This window comes from Sciurus vulgaris (assembly GCF_902686455.1).
Source record: "Sciurus vulgaris genome assembly, chromosome: 10".
NCBI lineage: Eukaryota > Metazoa > Chordata > Mammalia > Rodentia > Sciuridae > Sciurus > Sciurus vulgaris.
Genome location: NC_136470.1, coordinates 1,573,187 through 1,591,739, shown reverse-complemented (window position 1 = coordinate 1,591,739; position 18,553 = coordinate 1,573,187). Strand labels below are relative to the sequence as shown.

The following is an 18,553-nucleotide window of genomic DNA, read 5'->3' as shown; positions in this document are numbered from 1 at the left end:
GGAGGGTCCATTCCAAGTTTTCTAAGGAATCTCCACACTGCTTTCCAGAGTGGCTGCACTAATTTGCAGTCCCACCAGCAATGTATGAGTGTACCTTTCTCCCCACATCTTCTCCAACACCTGTTGTTGCTCGTATTCTTGATAATCGCCATTCTAATTGGGGTGAGATGGAATCTTAGGGTAGTTTTGATTTGCATTTCTCTAATTACTAGGGGTGATGAGTACTTTTTCATGTATTTGTTGGTCGATCGTATCTCTTCTTCTGTGAAGTGTCTGCTCAGCTCCTTAACCCATTTATTGTTTGAGGTTTTTTTGTTTTTTGTTTTGTTTTGTTTTTTGGTATTAAGTTTTTTGAGTTCTTTATATACCCTGGAGATGAGTGCTCTATCTGAAGTGCATGTGGTAAAGATTTTCTCCCACTCTGTAGGCTCTCTCTTTACATTATTGATGGTTTCCTATACTGAGGAGCTTTTTAGTTTGATACCATCCTATTTATTGTTTCTTGATTTTACTTCTTGTGCTTTACAGGTCTTGTTAAGGAAGTCAGGTCCCGAGCTGACATGATGAAAATTTGGGCCTACTTTTTCTTCAATTAGGCACAGGGTCTCTGTTCTACTGCCTAAGTCTTTGATCTACTTTGAATTGAGTTTTGTGCAGGGTGAGAGACAGAGGTTTAATTTCATTTTGCTGTGTATATAGGTTTCTAGTTTTACTAGCACCACGTGTTGAATAGGCTATCTTTCCTTCAATGTATGCTTTGGCACCTTTGTCTAGCGTGACATAACCATATCTATGTGAATTTGTCTCCCTGTCTTCTATTCTGTACTGTTGGTCTACCTACCTATTTAAGTGCCAATACCATGCTGTTTTTGTTACTATAGCTCTGTAGTGTAGTTTAAGGTCAGTATTATGCCTCCTGCTTCACTTTTCTCGCTAAGGAATTGACTGTTCTGGGTCTCTTATTTTTCTAAATGAATTCATGATTGCTTTTTCTAGTTCTATGAAGAATGTCATTGGGATGTTAATAGGAATTGCATTAAATCTGTATAACACTTTTGGTAGTGTGACCATTCTGACAATATTAATTCTGCCTCTCCAGGAGTATGGGAGATCTTTCTGTATTCTAAGGTCATCTTCAATTTCTTTCTTTAGTGTCCTGTAGTTTTCATTGTACAGATTGTACAGGTCTTTCACCTCTTTTGTTAGATTGATTCCCAAGTTGTTGTTGTTGTTTTTTTTTTGTTTTTTTTTTTTTTTGAGGCTATTGTGAATGGGGTAGTTTTCCTAATCGCTGTTGCAGTGGATTAATTACTGATATAAAGAAATGCATTTGATTTATGGATATTGGTTTCATATCCTGCTACTTTGCTAAATTCATTAATTAGCTCCAGAAGTTTTCTGGTGGAGTTTTTTGGATCTTCTAAATATAGAATCATGTCATTGGCAAATAGGGATAGTTTGATTTCTTCTTTTCCTATTTGTATTCCTTTGATTACTTTCATCTAATTGCTCTGGCTAGAGTTTCAATGACTATGTTGAATAGAAGTGGTGAAAGAGGGTATTGCTGTCTTGTTCCAGTTTTGGGGGGGGATATTTCAATTTTCTCCATTTAGAATGATGTTGGCCTTGGGCTGAGTGTAGCTGACTTTTACCATGTTGAGGTATGCTCCTACTATCCATATTTTTTCTAGTTTTGAACATAAAGAGATGTACTTTGTCAAATGTTTTTTCTGCATCTATTGAGATGATCATATGATTCTTATCTTTAAGTCTGTTGATGTGATGAATTACATTTATTGATTTCTGTATGTTGAACCAATCTTGCATCCCTGGGATGAACCCCACTTGATTGTGGTGCCTAACTTTTTAATATGTTTTTGTATGTGATTTATAGAATTTTACTGAGAATTTTTGCATCTGTGTTCATCAGGGATATTGGTCTGAAGTCTCCTTTCCTTGATGTGTCTTTATCTTTCTTTTATTTTGTCCAGTTTTGGTATCAGGGTGGTACTGGCCTCATAGAATGAGTTTGGAAGGGTCCCCTCCTTTTCTAGTTCATGGAATAATTTCAGGAGTAATGGTGTTAGTTCTTCTTTGAGGGTCTTGTAGAACTCAGCTGAGAGTCTGCCTGCTCCTGGGCTTTCCTTGGTTGGTAGGCTTTTGATGGCATCTTCAATTTCATTGCTTAAAATTGGTCTGTTTAAATTGTGTCTGTCCTCCTGCTTCAGTGTGGGTAGATCATATGTCTCTAAAAATTTGTTAATGTCTTTGAGATTTTCTATTTTATTAGAGTATAAATTTTCAAAATAGTCTCCAATTATTGTCTATAGTAGTATCTGTCATGATATTTCCTTTTTCAACACAAATTTTAGTAGTTTGAGTTTTCTCTCTCTTTCCTTTCATTAGCATAGCTAAGGGTTTATCAGTTTTATAAATTGATGCATGAAAAGTATTTGGATCCAACAATGATAGAGGTGTGAGAGAGAAAGGGGGAAAAAAGAAGGAAAATCTCAATGGAAAATTAAGTGCTTCCGTTGGCTTTAAAAAAATTTCTCAGCTTCCCTTCTCTGCCAATAAGTGGGGTTTCCTGAAGTTTGATGTTAGCTCCAGTCTGGTGGGTGCCAGACTGGTTGGGTGGGTGAGCTGCGAGATACCCTCACACCCTCTTCCAGTCTTCCCACCAGTTGTAGCTGGCCCCTTTCTTCCCTGCGTACGTACTTCAGGACTCAGCTAAGAGAGCCTGGTTTTCTCCAGTTTCTCCAACGTGGGCTCCCCTGAGGTACTGCCCCTGATCTTGGCTTTCCACAGGCTTGCCAGACCCAGGCTGGCCAACACACACCCAGCTGCAATCTGATGGACCAGGGCTTCGGCTTCCCTAGGCTCTACCTTGCTGCAGCCCCAAGATCTCAGTGCCCTTTCAACTTTCAGTGAGACCACCAGAGATGTGCTCACACAAAGGAGCAGCCCTGCAAAGAGGCAGCCAGATGGTGGCCACTAGCATATCTAGCAGAAAGACCTCAGGTGCAACAGGCCTGCAGGTGCCCTGACAATAGTTCTCCAGGTTCTGGCCAGTGTCCCCAGACTGAGGCAGTGGTGCCTGGAAATGGCAGCAGCAACCTGTAGGTCCTTTGGCCCTGGACTCACAGGTCCTAGCCAGTGTCCCAAGATGGCAGTGGCCATGTGTAACCAAACCTGTGGGTACCCTGACAGTGGACTTCTAGGCAGCAGTGGGCAGTGCGCGATCCATGGGCAAACATCAGGAGGGCAATGGGCAGGTAAAAGGCAGGCAAACAGGCAATGGTGGGCAGTTGGCAGCAATCAATAAGTGGGATCTTCATGTTGGGCTTCCAGGCCCTGGCCAGTGTCCCAAGATGGAGACTGACACAAGATGGCTATGTTGGCAGCTGCAGAGTCCCAAGATGGAGGCAACCACTAAGGCAGCCATGTGGAGGCTCAGCTATGGTGGGAAGCCACATTCATGGGTGGGGGCTGCAGTGTGGGAGGTCTGCACAGCGTGGGGTGGGCTGGGCAGTTATTTTTGATTGATCAGTATTTTGAGGACCAGGATGTTCAATTTGTGTGTTTTGGTCATGTATTCTTTTAATTTATTTTTCTACATTTGTACTTCAAATGCAGTTTTTCTCTCACTTATCAGTTTCCCTTGATTCTCTTTCTCTCTTTTCTTCTGCTGACAATCTCTATTGTTCTCTTTTTCACTTTTCTTTTATTTTTCTTACTTCTTTTTTCTCTCCTCCTCCCTCGGAGCCATCACATCCTACATCCCTTCTGTTCTCTCCCTGTCCATCTTTTGAAATTGTAAACCCTTTTTCAAACTTGCTTTTTACTGTGGAAATAACTGATCACATCATTTCTGTTTATTGTGATGATTAACACTGTAGCCCATAGTAGGAACTCTTTTGTTTAATGCTGTATATTGTTTGCATTGGCTGTTACTATTTGAGGTACTGGAAACCTTCAGGGACACTATAAGTCCACAGGGTAGAAACTCTACTGCCTCAGATCCATAGTGTTAGATGGGTAGACACACAAACAACATGAAAAAGCAAGGAAACAAATCGCCCCAAACAAACAAAGACACTCCAATAGCAGAATCCACCCGCACCACAGTGGAAGAAATGTCAGAGAAGGAGTTTAGAAAGTACATAGCTGAACAGATCTGTGAGGTAAAGGATGATGTAAGTGGTGAAATCAGAGAGAAAATACAGGAAGTGAAAGCTCATGTCAATAAAGAGGTAGAGAATCGGAAATAAAATCAAGCTTAAGTCCTCAAAATGAAGGAATTAATTAATAATATAATTGAAAGCATCACCAACAGACTAGATCACTTGGAGTTTCAGGCAATGAAGACAAAATAATCTTGAAACCAAATTTGACCATGGAGAAAACATGTTACGATACCACAAAGAGAACTTCCAAGAACTATGGAATAACCTGAAACCAAATTCAAGATTTGTCAGGATAGATGAAGGCTCAGAGATACAAACAAAAGAAGTGCACAAGCGTTTCAATGAAATAATATCAGAAAACTTCCCAAGCCTAAAGAAGGAAATGGAAGACCAAATGCAGGAGCCTTACAGGACCCCAAATATACAAAATTACAGCAGACCCACTCCAAGGCACATTATTATGGAAATGCCTAACACAGAGAATAAGGATAGAATTTTAAGAACAGCCAAAGAAAAACGACAGGTCACATTTGGAGGGAAACCAATCTGGATGTCAGCTGATTTCTCAACCCACGCTCTCAAAGCCAGGAGGTCTTGGAATAATACACACCAAGCTCTAAAAGAAAATGATGCCAACCAAGAATACTATACCCAGCAAAATTAAGCTTCAGAATTGACAATGAAATAAAAACCTACAACTAGAAAGCCTGCACTACAAAGCTTACTCAATAAAGTATTTCATGAAGAAATGAAAAATAAAAGTGAGAACCAGCAAAGGGAGGAACTCTACTAAAAAGAACAGTGAATCAATGGAGAAATTAATTCAAACTAAAACCCAGAAATAAATCAAAATGACAAGGAATAAAAATCATTTCTCAGTAATAACCTTGAATGTTAACAGCCTAAATTAATCAATCAAAAGTCACAGACTGGCAGATTAGATTAAAAAACAAGACCCAGCAATATGCTGGCTCAAGGAGACTCACCTCCAAGGCAAAGACATCCACAGACTGAAGGTGAAGGACGGGAAAAACATCATTCACGTGGATCTCGTAACAAGCTGGGATTTCTGTCCTCATAGCAGATAAAGTGGGCTTCAAGACGACGTTAATCACAAGGCACAAAGAAGGACATTTCGTACTGCTTAAGGGAATCATACACCAACAAGACATAACAATTGTAAATATATATGCCTCCCAAATGGAGCATCTACATACATCAAACAAACCCTTCTCAACTTCAAGAATCAAACAGACCACAACACAATAATACTGGGTGACGTTAATACACCTTGCTCATTAATGGATAGATCCTCCAAATGAAAACCAAATAGAGAAGCTACAGAACTAAAATATACAATTAACAATTTAGACTTAACAGACAGATATATTTCATCCATCAATGACTGAAAACATTTTCTTCTCAGCAGCCCATGGATCCTTCTCTAAAATAGACCATATCTTAGGGAACAAGGCAACTAACTAAGCAGATACAAAAAAATAGAATTCACACTTTGCATTCTATCAGATCATAGTTGAATAAAATTAGAAATCAATGATAAAATAAAAAACAGAAGCTACTCTAACATCTGGAGACTACTGAATAACCAATGGATAGCAGAATAAATCAAGGATGAAATTAAAAATTACTTAGAGGTAAGTGAGAATAGTGACACAACATATCAAAATCTTGGGGACATTATGAAGGCAGTGCTAACGGGAAGTTATTGCACTGAGCTCATACATTAAAATAATAGAAAGTCACCAAATAAATAATATAACATTACACTTCAGAAGAGTAGAAAGTCACCAAATAAATAACCTAACATTATACCTAAAAGCCCTAGGGGAAAAAGAATATAAATCAATGCCAACTGCAGAAGTCAGGAAATAATTAAAATCAGAGCCAAAATCAATGAACTTGAAACAACAACAACAACAAAATTTCAAAAACATCAATGAAACAAAATGTTGGTTTTTTGAAAAAAATATATAAAATTCATAAACCCTTAACCAAGTTAACCACGAGAAGAGGGAATACCTCAAATTACTAAAATTTGTGATGAAAATGGAAATATCAAGATGGATAATAATGATACAGATGATAATCAGAAACTACTTTGAAAATCTATACTCCAATAAAATAGAAAATCTTGAATATATTGACCAATTTCTAGAGACATATGATCTACTCAAGTTGAATCAGGAGGACATAGAAAATTTAAACAGACCAGTTTCAAGCAATGAAATTGAAGATGCCATCAAAAGCATACCAAGAAAGAAAACTCCATGACCAGAGAGACTCTCAGCCGAGTTCTACAAGACCTTCAAAGAAGAATTAACACCATTACTCCTCAAATTATTCCATGAAATAGAAAAGGAGGGAACCGTTTCAAACTTATTCTATGAGGCTAGTTTTACCAAAACCAAAGTCACATCAAGGAAAGAAAATTTCAGACCAATATCCCTGAGAACATAGATGCAAAAATTCTTAACAAAATACTGAAAAATTGCATACAAAAACTTATTAAAAAGATAATGCAAGATCCAAGATGGCAGACTAGAGGGAGGCTGCATTCCTTGTCACTCCGTAACTCGGATTTCAAGCAGAGGATATCTGATTCTTGGTGAGGCAGTTTTTGCTGCTTATCAATCCCCTGCTGTTTACCCCATTTTTCTACTGCAATCACCTGCAGTCAGTCAGCATATCGACACCTTTTTGAGTGCAAATAGCTCATATGGCGCATATCATCCACCATTTGCCTGCCTCTTGCCTGTCCATTGCCTTCCTTTCACCTCTCCATCATCCACCACTGAGGTTCACCTCCCAATCGCCGACAACAGTCAGCAAACTGATCGCCAACCGCCAGTGGAGCGCCAGCTGCCTGCTGTTGCCTGGAAGTTCACTGTTACAGTACCTGCAGGTTTGATTACACATGGCGGCCGCCATTTTGAGACAACAGCCAGGCCCCGTAGGACCCCTGGCTGGACTGACTGAGCCCCGTCTCCAGGATCCCTCAGCCTGACCGATCACTCCCTGTCTCTGGGGCCCTCACATCGACTGACTGCTCGCTGCTGCCAGGACCCCCAGACTGACTGACTGCGCCCTATTACCAGGACCCCAGACTGACTGATTGCACCCGGCCTCCAGGTTCCCACAACCACACCAAACATACCCCACCTCCAGGACCTCCAGCCAACCACACTCACACCCTGAGCTGCAGCTCCCCATTTGCCAACACATCTCGAAGCCAGAGCAGCCATCTTGGATAATCCTGGAAGCCAGAGCTCTCATCTTTAGGTGGGAAAATCCCATCCTGAGACGCCGGCTGGAGGCTTGGAGCTCATTGTCAGGTACCTCTCATGCATCAGGCTACTGAAGAATGGAAGGTTTGAATTCTATGTAACTGTTATAGTGTAGATTTTCTTTTTTCTCCTTATTGAACAATTTTATGTTTTTCTTTCTTTACTTTCCTGGCTCTCTTTTCCTTTTGTTTACCTGTTCCTTCAGAGTCTCTTTCTCCCTTTTCTCATGCTAACAACCAATTTCTTTTGATTACACTCTCACTTTTTCTATGATCTAGAACTCCTATATATTCTTTTCTTATCCCATTAATAGCTATATCCTACACCCTCCCCATCCTCTTTGTCCTCCATTGGAAACTGCAGACCTTATTGCAAATCTGTTTGTTTTACTGAAGCTAATAATTGAACTCATTCTGTTTATTATGCCAATATTGTTAATGTCCTCATAGGGGCTATTGGGTGTAGGATTGCATACTGTCTGAATTAGGCACTGCTAATATTGATCTCCCTTCAAAGAAAGGGTTTTGGAAACCTATAGGGCCACTATAAGCCTATAGGGGGGAATCTGCAACACCCCATATCTGCACTGCTAGAGGGGAAGATACATGAACAACATGAAAAAACAAGGGAAGAAAATGATCCAAACAAATCTAGATTCTATAGTAATAGAATCCAATGACAGTATGTTAGAAGGAATGTCAGAAAAGGACTTCAGATTATACATGATTAAGATGATTCGCAGAGCAAAGGATGAGATAAGAGAGCAAATGCAGGCAATGAATGATAATATCAATAAGCTGAAAGAGCACCTGCAGGAAGCAAAAGATCATTTCAACAAAGAGATACAGATTGTCAAAAAAAACCAAATGGAAATCCTTGAAATGAAGGAAACAATAGAACAAATAAAAAACTCAATGGAAAGCATCACCAACAGACTAGACCACTTGGAAGACAGAACCTCAGACAATGAAGACAAAATATTTAATCTTGAAAATAAAGTTGCCCAAGCAGAGAAGATGGTAAGAAATCATGAACAGAATCTCCAAGAACTATGGGACATCATGAAAAGACAAAATTGAAGAATTATCAGGATTGAGGAAGGCACAGAGATACAAACCAAAGGAATGAACAACCTATTCAATGAAATAATATCAGAAAATTTCCCAAGCCTGAAGAATGAAATGGAAAATCAAATATAAGAGGCTTACAGAACACCAAATGCACAGAATCACAACAGATCCACACCAAGGCACGTTATAATGAAAATGCCTAACATTCAAAATAAAGATAGGATTTTGAAGGCCGCAAGAGAAAAGGATCAGATTACATATAGGGGGAGACCAATACGGATAGCAGCCGACTTCTCAACCCAGACTCTAAAAGCTGAAGGGCCTGGAACAACATATTTCAAGCTCTGAAAGAACATGGTTGCCAACCAAGAATCCTATACCCAGAAAAACTAACCTTCAGATTAAAAGACAAAATAAAATCCTTCCATGATTGATAAACAAAAGTTAAAAGAATTTACAAATAGAAAGCCTGCACTACAGAATGATCTCAACAAAATATTCCACGAGGAGGAAATGAAAAATAACAATGTAGGTCAGCAAAGGGAGGAACTACCTTCGAGAAAAAGCACTCAAAGGAGAAACCAAGCCAACTTAAAAACCAAAAATAAGCCAAATGACTGGGACTACAAATCATTTTTCAATAATAACCCTGAACGTTAATGGCCTAAACTCATCAATCAAAAGACATAGACTGGCAGAATGGATTAAAAAGAAAGACCCAACAATATGCTGCCTGCAAGAGACTCATCTCATAGAAAAAGACATCCACAGGCTAAAGGTGAAAGGATGGGAAAAAACCTACCATGTGCATGGACTCAGTAAAAAAGCGGGGGTTTCCATCCTTGTATCAGATAAAGTGGACTTCAAGCCAAAGTTAGTCAGAAGGGATAAAGAAGGACATTTCATACTGCTTAAGGGAACCATAAGTCAGGAAGACATAACGATAGTAAATATTTATGCCCCAAACAATGGTGCATCCATGTACGTCAAACAAATCCTTCTCAATTTCAGGAATCACATAGACCACACCACAATAATTCTGGGTGACTTTAACACACTGTTGTCACCATTGGATCAATCTTCCAAACAAAAACTAAACAAAGAAACCACAGAACTCAATAACACAATCAATAACCTAGACTTAATAGACATACATAGAATATTCCATCCATTAATGAGCGGATACACGTTCTTCTCAGCAGCACATGGAACCTTCTCGAAAATAGACCATATGTTATGCCACAAAACAGCCCTTAGGAAATGCAAAAAAATAGAGATACTGCCTTGTGTTCTATCAGATCATAAGGGACTGAGAGTAGAAATCAATGACAAAATACAAAACAGAAATTACTCCAACACCTGGAGACTAAACAATATGCTATTGAATGAAACATGGATAACAGAAAACATCAGGGAGGAGATAAGAAAAAATCTTAGAGGTCAATGAGAATGACGATACAACATATCAAAATCTCTGGGACACTATGAAAGCGGTACTAAGAGGAAAATTCATTGCATGGAGCGCATTCCAGAGAAGAATGAAAAGTCAACAACTAAATGACCTAACATTACAGCTCAAAGCCCTAGAAAAAGAAGAACGGAATAACAGCAAAAGTAGTAGAAGACAGGAAATAACAGAGCTGAAATCAATGAAATTGAAACAAAAGAAACAATTCAAAAAATTGACAAAACAAAAACTTGGTTCTTTGAGAAAGTAAACAAAATAGACAAACCCTTAGCCACACTAACAAAGAGAAGGAGAGAGAACTCAAATTACTAGAATTTGTAATGAAAAAGGAAATATCACAACAGACACCACTGAGATACAGAACATAATGAGAAGCTACTTTGAAAATCTGTATTCCAACAAAATAGGAACTACTGAAGACATTGACAAATTTCTAGAGACATATGCTCCTCCCAAACTGAACCAGGAGGACATACACAATTTAAACTGATCAGTATCAAGCAATGAAACAGAAGAAGCCATTAAAAACCTACCATCCAAGAAAAGCCCAGGACCAGACGGATTCTCAGCCGAGTTCTACAAGACCTTCGAAGAACTCATTCCAATACCTCTCAAAGTATTCCAGGAAATAGAAAAGGAGGGTACCCTACAAAACTCATTCTATGAAGCTAATATCACCCTCATAACCAAACCAGGAAAAGACACATCAAGGAAAGAAAATTTTAGACCAATATCCTTGATGAATATAGACGCAAAGATCCTTAACAAAATATTGGCAAACCATATCCAAAAACATATTAAGAAAATTGTGCACCACGATCAAGTGGGGTTCTTTCCTGGAATGCAAGGATGGTTTAACATCCATAAATCAATAAACATAATCCATCATGTCAATAGACTTAAGGATAAGGATCATATGGTTATTTCAATTGACGCAGAAAAAAATACAAAATATTTTGTTCAACAAAATACAACACCCCTTCATGCTCAAAACACTAGAAAAAATAGGGATAGTAGGAATATACCTGAACATTGTAAAGGCTATTTATGCTAAGCCCATGGCCAATATCATTCTTAATGGAGAAAAACTGAATCCATTCCCTTTAAAAACGGGAACAAGACAGGGGTGTCCTCTTTCACCACTTCTGTTCAACAAATTGTCCTCGAAACTCTATCCAGAGCAATTAGCAGACTAAAGAAATTAAAGGGATACGAATAGGAAAAGAGGAACTTAAGCTGTCACTATTTGCTGATGACATGATTCTATATTTGGAGGATCCAAAAACCTCCTCCAGAAAACTTCTAGACCTCATCAATGAATTCAGCAAACTAGCAGGCTATAAAATCAACACGCATAAATCTACAGCATTTTTATATGTAAGCGATGAAACAGCTGAAAGGGAAATGAGGAAAACAACCCCATTTGCAATAGCCTTAAAAAAAATAAAATACTTGAGCATCAATCTAACCAAAGAGGTAAAAGATCTCTACAATGAAAACTACAAAACACTGAAGAAAGAAATTGAGGAAGACCTTAGAAGATGGAAAGATCTCCCATGTTCTTGGATAGGCAGAATTAATATTGTCAAAATGGCCATACTTCCAAAGGCGCTATACAGATTTAACGCAATTCCAATAAAATCCCTATGACATTTCTCATGGAAATGGAAAAAGCCATCATGAAATTCATCTGTAAGAACAAAAGACCCAGAATAGCCAAAGCAATCCTGGGCAGGAAGAGTGATGCGGGCGGTATCACAATACCAGACCTTAAACTCTACTATAGAGCAATAGTAACAAAAATGGCATGGTACTGGCACCAAAATAGACAGGTAGACCAATGGTACAGGATAGAAGACATGGAGACAGTGCCGTAATCTCATACCAGACGAAGGTGTCAAAAACTTACAATGGAGAAAAGATAGCCTGTTCAACAAATGGTGCTGGGAAAACTGGAAATCCATATGCAGCAAAATGAAATTAATCCCCTTTCTCTCACCCTGTACAAAACTCAACTCAAAAGGGATCAAGGATCTAGGAATTAGACCAGAGACCCTTCACCAAATAGGAGAAAAAGTAGGCCCGAATCTCCATCACGTTGTCTTAGGACCAGACTTCCTTATCAAGACCCCCATAGCGCAAGAATTAAAAGCAAGAAGCAATAAATGGGATAGATTCAAACTAAAAGGTTTTTTCTCAGCACAGGAAACAATCAGCAATGTGAAAAGAGAGCCCACAGAGTGGGAGAAAATCTTTTCCGCACACACTTCAGACAGAGCACTCATCTCCAAGGTTTATAAAGAACTTAAAAAACTTTACACCCAAAATACAAAGAACCCAATCAATAAATGGGCTAAGGAAGTGGGCAGACACTTCACAGAAGAAGATATACAGGTGATCAACAGATACATGAAAAACTGCCCATCATCCCTAGTAATTAGAGAAATGCAAATTAAAACCACCCTAAGATTTCATCTAACTCCAATTAGAATGGCTATTATGAAGAACTCAAGCAATAATAAGTGTTGGCATGGATGTGGGGGGAAAGGCACACTTATACATTGCTGGTGGAGTTGCAAATTGGTGCAGCCACTATGGAAAGCAGTATGGAGATTCCTCAGAGAAATTGGAATGGATACATCATTTGACCCAGCTATCCCACTCCTTGGTTTATACCCAAAGGGCTTAAAATCAGCTTACTACAGTGATGCAGCCACATCAATGTTCATAGCAGCTCAATTCACAATAGCTAGATTGTGGAACCAACCTAGATGCCCTTCAATTGATGAATGAACAAAGAAATTGTGGTATATATACACGATGGAATATTACTCAGCCATAAAGAAGAATAAAATTATGGCATTTGCTGGTAAATGGATGAAGTTGGAAGTTATCATGCTAAGTGAAATAAGCCAAGCCCGAAAAACCAAAGGCCGAATGTTTTCTTTGATAAGTGCATGACAATGTATAATGATGTGGGGTAGCGGGGGGGAAGTGAAGAATGAATTAACTTTGGAGGGTATAGATGAAAAGGGGGTGGGGGGTGGGGATGGAAGAACAGTAGAATTAAATAGTATTACCCTATATATATGTATGATTATATGAATGGTGTGAATATACATTATGTACAATCATAGAAATGAAAAGTTGTACCCATTTGTGAGCAATGAATCAAAATTTGTCTGTAAAAATAAAAATATTTAAAAAAAAAGATAATGCACCTTGATCAAGTGGGTTCACTAGGGATGCAAAGTTGGTTCAATATACAGAAATCAATAAATGTAATTCATCACATCAATAGACTTAAAGACATGAATCACATGGTTATATCAATAGACGCAGAAAAAGCATTTGACAAAATATAACATCCATTCATGTTAAACACTAGAAAAAGTAGGGATCGTAGGAACATGCCTCGACATTGTAAAGGCTGTCTATGCTAAGCCCACGGCCAGCTTCATTATAAACGGAGAAAAGCTGAAAGCATTTCCTCTAAGAGCTGGAAGAAGACAGGGATGCCCTCTTTTACCACTTCTATTCAACATTGTCCTTGAAACTCCAGCCAGAGCATCAGACAGAAGAAATTAAAGGGACATGAATAGAAAAGAACTCAAACTATCCTATTTGCCAATGACATGATTTGATATTTAGAAAACCCAAAAACACTTCACCAGAAAACATCTGGAGCTCATAAATAAATTAGCAAAGTAACAATATAAAATTAACAATGATAAATCAATTGGTTCCTATACACCAATGATGAGTTAGCTGAAAGAGAAATCAGGAAAACTACCCCACTCACAATGCCTCAGAAAATACTTGGGAACCAATCTAATAAAAGAGGCAAAGACCTCTACCATAAAAACAATACAACATCAAGAAAAGGAATCAAAGAAGACCTTAGGAGATGGAAAGATCTCCCTTGCTCTTGGAAAAGCAGAATTAATGTCGTCAAAATGGCCATACTAGCAAAAGTGTTATGCAGACTTACTGCAATTCCTATGACGGTTCCAAAGATGTTCTTCAGAGAAACATAAAAGGCAGTCATGAAATTCTTTTGGAAAAATAAGAGGCCCAGAACAGTCAAAGCAATCCTCAGTGAGAAAAGTGAAGCAGGAGGCACATCACTCTACCAGACCTTAAATTATACTACAGAGTCACAGTAACAAAACCAGCATGGTATGGCACCAAAGCAGGAATGAAGACCAACGTAACGGAAGACACAGAAACAAATTCACAGAAATACAGTCATACTAGACAAAGGCGCCAAAAACATACATTGGAAAAAAGACAGCCTCTTCAACAAATGGTGCTGGGAAAACTGGAAATTAGACCCCTATCTCCTAACCTGCACAAAAATCAACTCGAAGTGGATCAAGGACTTAGGGACTAAAACAGAGACCCCGTGAGTACTAGAAGAAAACATAGGCCCAAATCTTTATCATGTTGACTTTGGAAGAAGATTATTCAATAAGGTGCAAGAAGTAAAATCAAGAAGCTCAATTCACAATAGCCAAGCTATGAAACCAACATAGGTGACCTTCAAGAGACGAATGGATAAAGTGAATGTGGTGTATATACACAAAGGAATATTACTCAGCCATAAAAAAGAATGACTTTATGACATTTGCCGGTAAATGGATGGAACTGGAGACTCTCAGGCCAATCCCTAGAAAAACCAAAGGATGAATGTTCTCTCTGGTATGTGGATGCTAACACATAACAAGAGTGGAAAAGGAAGTATAAAAGTTATGGAAGGGAGGAAGGATGGGAATAGGAAAGACAGTGGAATGAACTGGACATCACTTCCCTGTGCTCACATGTGGATACGTGACCAGTGTAACCCCACATCGTGTACAACCACAAGACTGGGGAGGCGTACTCCATGTACTCAGGATACGCTCCACTGTCTGTACGCGTGAAGAACGAAACATAAACAGAAGAAAGAAAAACCCATCGCCTTCTAGGGGAAAGTGCAAACCCGGCCCACGGCCCTCAGACACGGCTGCCCACAGAGGAAGAGCAGCCCCAGTGTGGTGGCAGGAAGGACAGAAAGCAGCAAGCCTGGCCACGACTGCCCGCAGGCCTGGGCCAGGGAGAGGAGGCACTGCGAGGCCCATGTCGGCTGCCAGGGGGCGCCAGGCCCACTCATGGGGCCACCAGCACCTCGCCCTGTTGGACGGGTGGACTTGGAGTCCAGGGAGGCGGGTCTGCAGAGCCTGCTACGCGGTATTGTCGCGTGTCAGTCGGAGACACTGCGGCCCTCCCAGGGCAGAACCTGCTCAGGCTGGCCACAGGCTGGTGGCCCAGAGAAACATAGCGTCTAGGGAGTGGGGAGCGAGTGCCGGGCGTGGCCACGCCTGCTCTTCAGATGGTGGCAGCTTCCTCAGGGGAGAGTGGAGCCCACCCAGGCGATCGCCTCCTGCAAACCCCACACAGACACGGAAACACCCGTGGTCACCGGGACCATCGGAGGGGCCCCAAGCTCACGTTCCGGCCCCGAGCCGCTGGGGCCCGTCCCTGGTGGAGGTGGGTCGCTGGATGGGGCAGTGCCCTGGGAGAGGTGCAGGCGGGCACCACCGTCAGCAGGGCGCCCTTGCCAGTGTGGCCCACAGCCCGCCTCCTGCTGCAGAGATGCTGGCACTTACTCCATGCCGACCGGGCGCCCGGGTCACTTGTTCTGTAGCACCCGTGGGCAGAGCCAGCCTGTCCCCTGAGGTGACAGAAGTGCGGATATCACGGCACTCGCCTGCTCATCCCCACGTCCTGCAGCCGCCCAGGCGGGTCTTACAGAGAAAAGAGGCTGCGCGGCTCATCATGAGGCTGAAGGCCTCAACAAGGTGCCAGGCTGGCGAGGGTCCCCGCTGCCGTCACACTACGGCAGGTGGCACTGTGGTGGAGCGTGCACGAGAGGCCACGGGCAGAGGGGCAGCAACAGCCACCTCAGGACCGATGTCCAGGCCCCGCCGCCCTTACGGCACTGCAGTGACCCACGCAGACCACCCAGGGCGAGGTCAGAGGCACTGCGGAGTCAGCTGGGCCTCGGGGCCACCCCAGTGGACACACGCAGGCCACATGCAGACCACCCAGGGCGAGGTCAGAGGCACTGTGGAGTCAGCTGGGCCTCGGGGCCACCCCGGAGGACACACATGGGCCACACGCAGACCACCCAGGGCAAGGTCAGAGGCACTGTGGAGTCAGCTGGGCCTTGGGGCCACCCCAGTGGACACACGGGCCACACGCAGACCACCCAGGGCAAGGTCAGAGGCACTGTGGAGTCAGCTGGGCCTCGGGGCCACCCCAGTGGACACACGCAGGCCACATGCAGACCACCCAGGGCGAGGTCAGAGGCACTGTGGAGTCAGCTGGGCCTCGGGGCCACCCCGGAGGACACACACGGGCCACACGCAGACCACCCAGGGCAAGGTCAGAGGCACTGTGGAGTCAGCTGGGCCTCGGGGCCACCCCGGCAGGGCCGCAGGGCTCCACCAAGTCACTGGCTCCTGCGCAGACAGCCTCGCAGGCCCTCCCCGCGACCCCACCTCACAGACTTCGACAAACATAAAATGAACACGAAGGCCGAAGAGCTAGTGACCAGGACGGCCAGAAGCCGGAGGCACAGGGCCAACTCCAAATCAGAACCAGAAGAACGACAGAAGCAACAGCCCCGGGGAACCTGCGCAGGGCCCAGGCCCAAAGGGCAGAGCGAGGAGCGGAGCCGGGAGCTACGGACCCACCAGGGTCCTCATCCATGAAAAGATTTCTCAGATGGCTCGTGAGATAAAACCAAAGAGGTGACCACTGCACATCTAGGGACCCTCACAGTGATGACGCGCAGGGGCAGCTGGGCGGGCACGGTGGGCAGCAGCCGCTCTCCTGTCCAGCAAGGGCCTCGCCGCGCGCTTTTGCCACCCTGGCGGAGCAGCAGGGGGCTTTGCCTCCACGTCCTGAAACGGGAACCCTGTTCCCATTTCCAGCAGTCCACCCAGAGGAAGGGAGGCCATCTGCCGGGCAGCCTGGCCGTGGGCAGTGGGAGAGCCAATGTGGCAGCCAGGTGCTAGGGACCAAGGGGCGAAGAGCCCCTCCTGGCTCCTGTGTGACCAGCATGGTGGCCTGACCAGCAGGGCAGGCAGTGACAGGTGACCTAAAGGTGCTGGTCACACTGAGCCAAGGACGGGCAAGCGCCTCCAAGGGCAGGGCAGATGCTGCACAGAAGCCGGGGCAGCTGCTCAAGCCAAGGACGGGCAAGCGCCTCCAAGTGCAGGGCAGATGCTGCACAGAGGCCGGGGCAGCTGCTCACGCCCTCCCTGCCCTGGTGCTGGACTTGGGCAGCATGGAGGGCCCCTGTCCTGTGTGCCCCAGTGGGGAGTCCCCAGGGCCCTGCACTGGGCCTGCATGGACATGCACTGAAACCAGGGGAAGGAGCAACACTGGACGCAGCAGAAGAGAGGAGCCCCGGGAGCCCAGGGGCCTCTGCTGGCCACAGCCAGGGGCTGGGACACGTCTGATCAGCCTGCAGAGGATGCGCGGGTAGAAACGTCCCCTCAGGGGGACGAAGCTGAAGAGCGCGGGGTCAGAGCCAGGCCAAGCGGGCTCTGGCTTCCGGCCGACTCCCACGGCCGGCTGCGGAAGTTTCTCAGGGAATTAAAGCACCTAGCGGTTGACCAAGGACCCATGCTTTCAAACAGCCACGGAAACACGGGACAGCAACTCAGCGGGCGGCTGCGCTTCTCTAGGAAACCAGCACAGCAGGCCCCATCCTGACCGCAATGGGACCCGGCCTGACCCGCCAGGGTCCGCAGGTCCTGTGCGCACCCCTCAGGTCCTCGGCGACACTCGTGATTGACCGGAACGTGACTGACCGGAGGGCTGAACTCCAGTAGGGGGTTAGCCCGGTGCAGACCTCACACCCCTCCTCTGAGTTCCAGAGCCCGGGCGAGGCCTCTTCCTCAAACCCACAGCCCTGAGCAAAACCCAGAGGTCACTTGGTCCTCGAGGGCCTTGGCTGACCTGGCAAACTTAACTCGGCCTTGAACAGCTTTGCTGGAGGAAGGGACAGAAATCAAGGCTGAGAGCCACCCTCCTGCAGGGTCCTGGGGACTCTCCTCAAGCTAAAGGCTGCAAGGGTTTCCTGTTCAGGAAGGGCCAGCCGGTCACCCCTGCCCACGCGGCCTTGGCACTGAGACCGCCAGGCCCAGGCTGCCCCTCTAGCTCACACACCCAGGCTGTGGTGGTCCGCGGGCCTAGGGAAGCGATCCGGCTCCCTGAGCACATCCGTCACCTCCTGCTGAGGCCTCTGGACACACGGACCATTGCTCAGCTCAGAGCAGCGAAGCACAGGAGAAAACAGAGACCAGGAGTGAGGAATGGCAGAAACAGAAGGGACCAGGCTGCAGCGCGGAGCGTAGAGCAGACGGACTCGGATCCTTGGACAACAGAACCCGGCTAGCAGTGCAGTCCAGGGACGAGAAACGTTTATTGTGCTGAACAGACAGGCCATGCGGGAGCCGGCGGGTGGGGGCA

General features: G+C 43.9%; 1 protein-coding gene across 2 annotated transcripts in view; it reads right to left on the bottom strand.

Moving 5' to 3' along the window:
* The window catches only part of TSPEAR (thrombospondin type laminin G domain and EAR repeats), a 162,246-nt gene that overhangs the window by 59,037 nt on the left and 84,656 nt on the right, over positions 1-18,553 (bottom strand). The window lies entirely within an intron of this gene.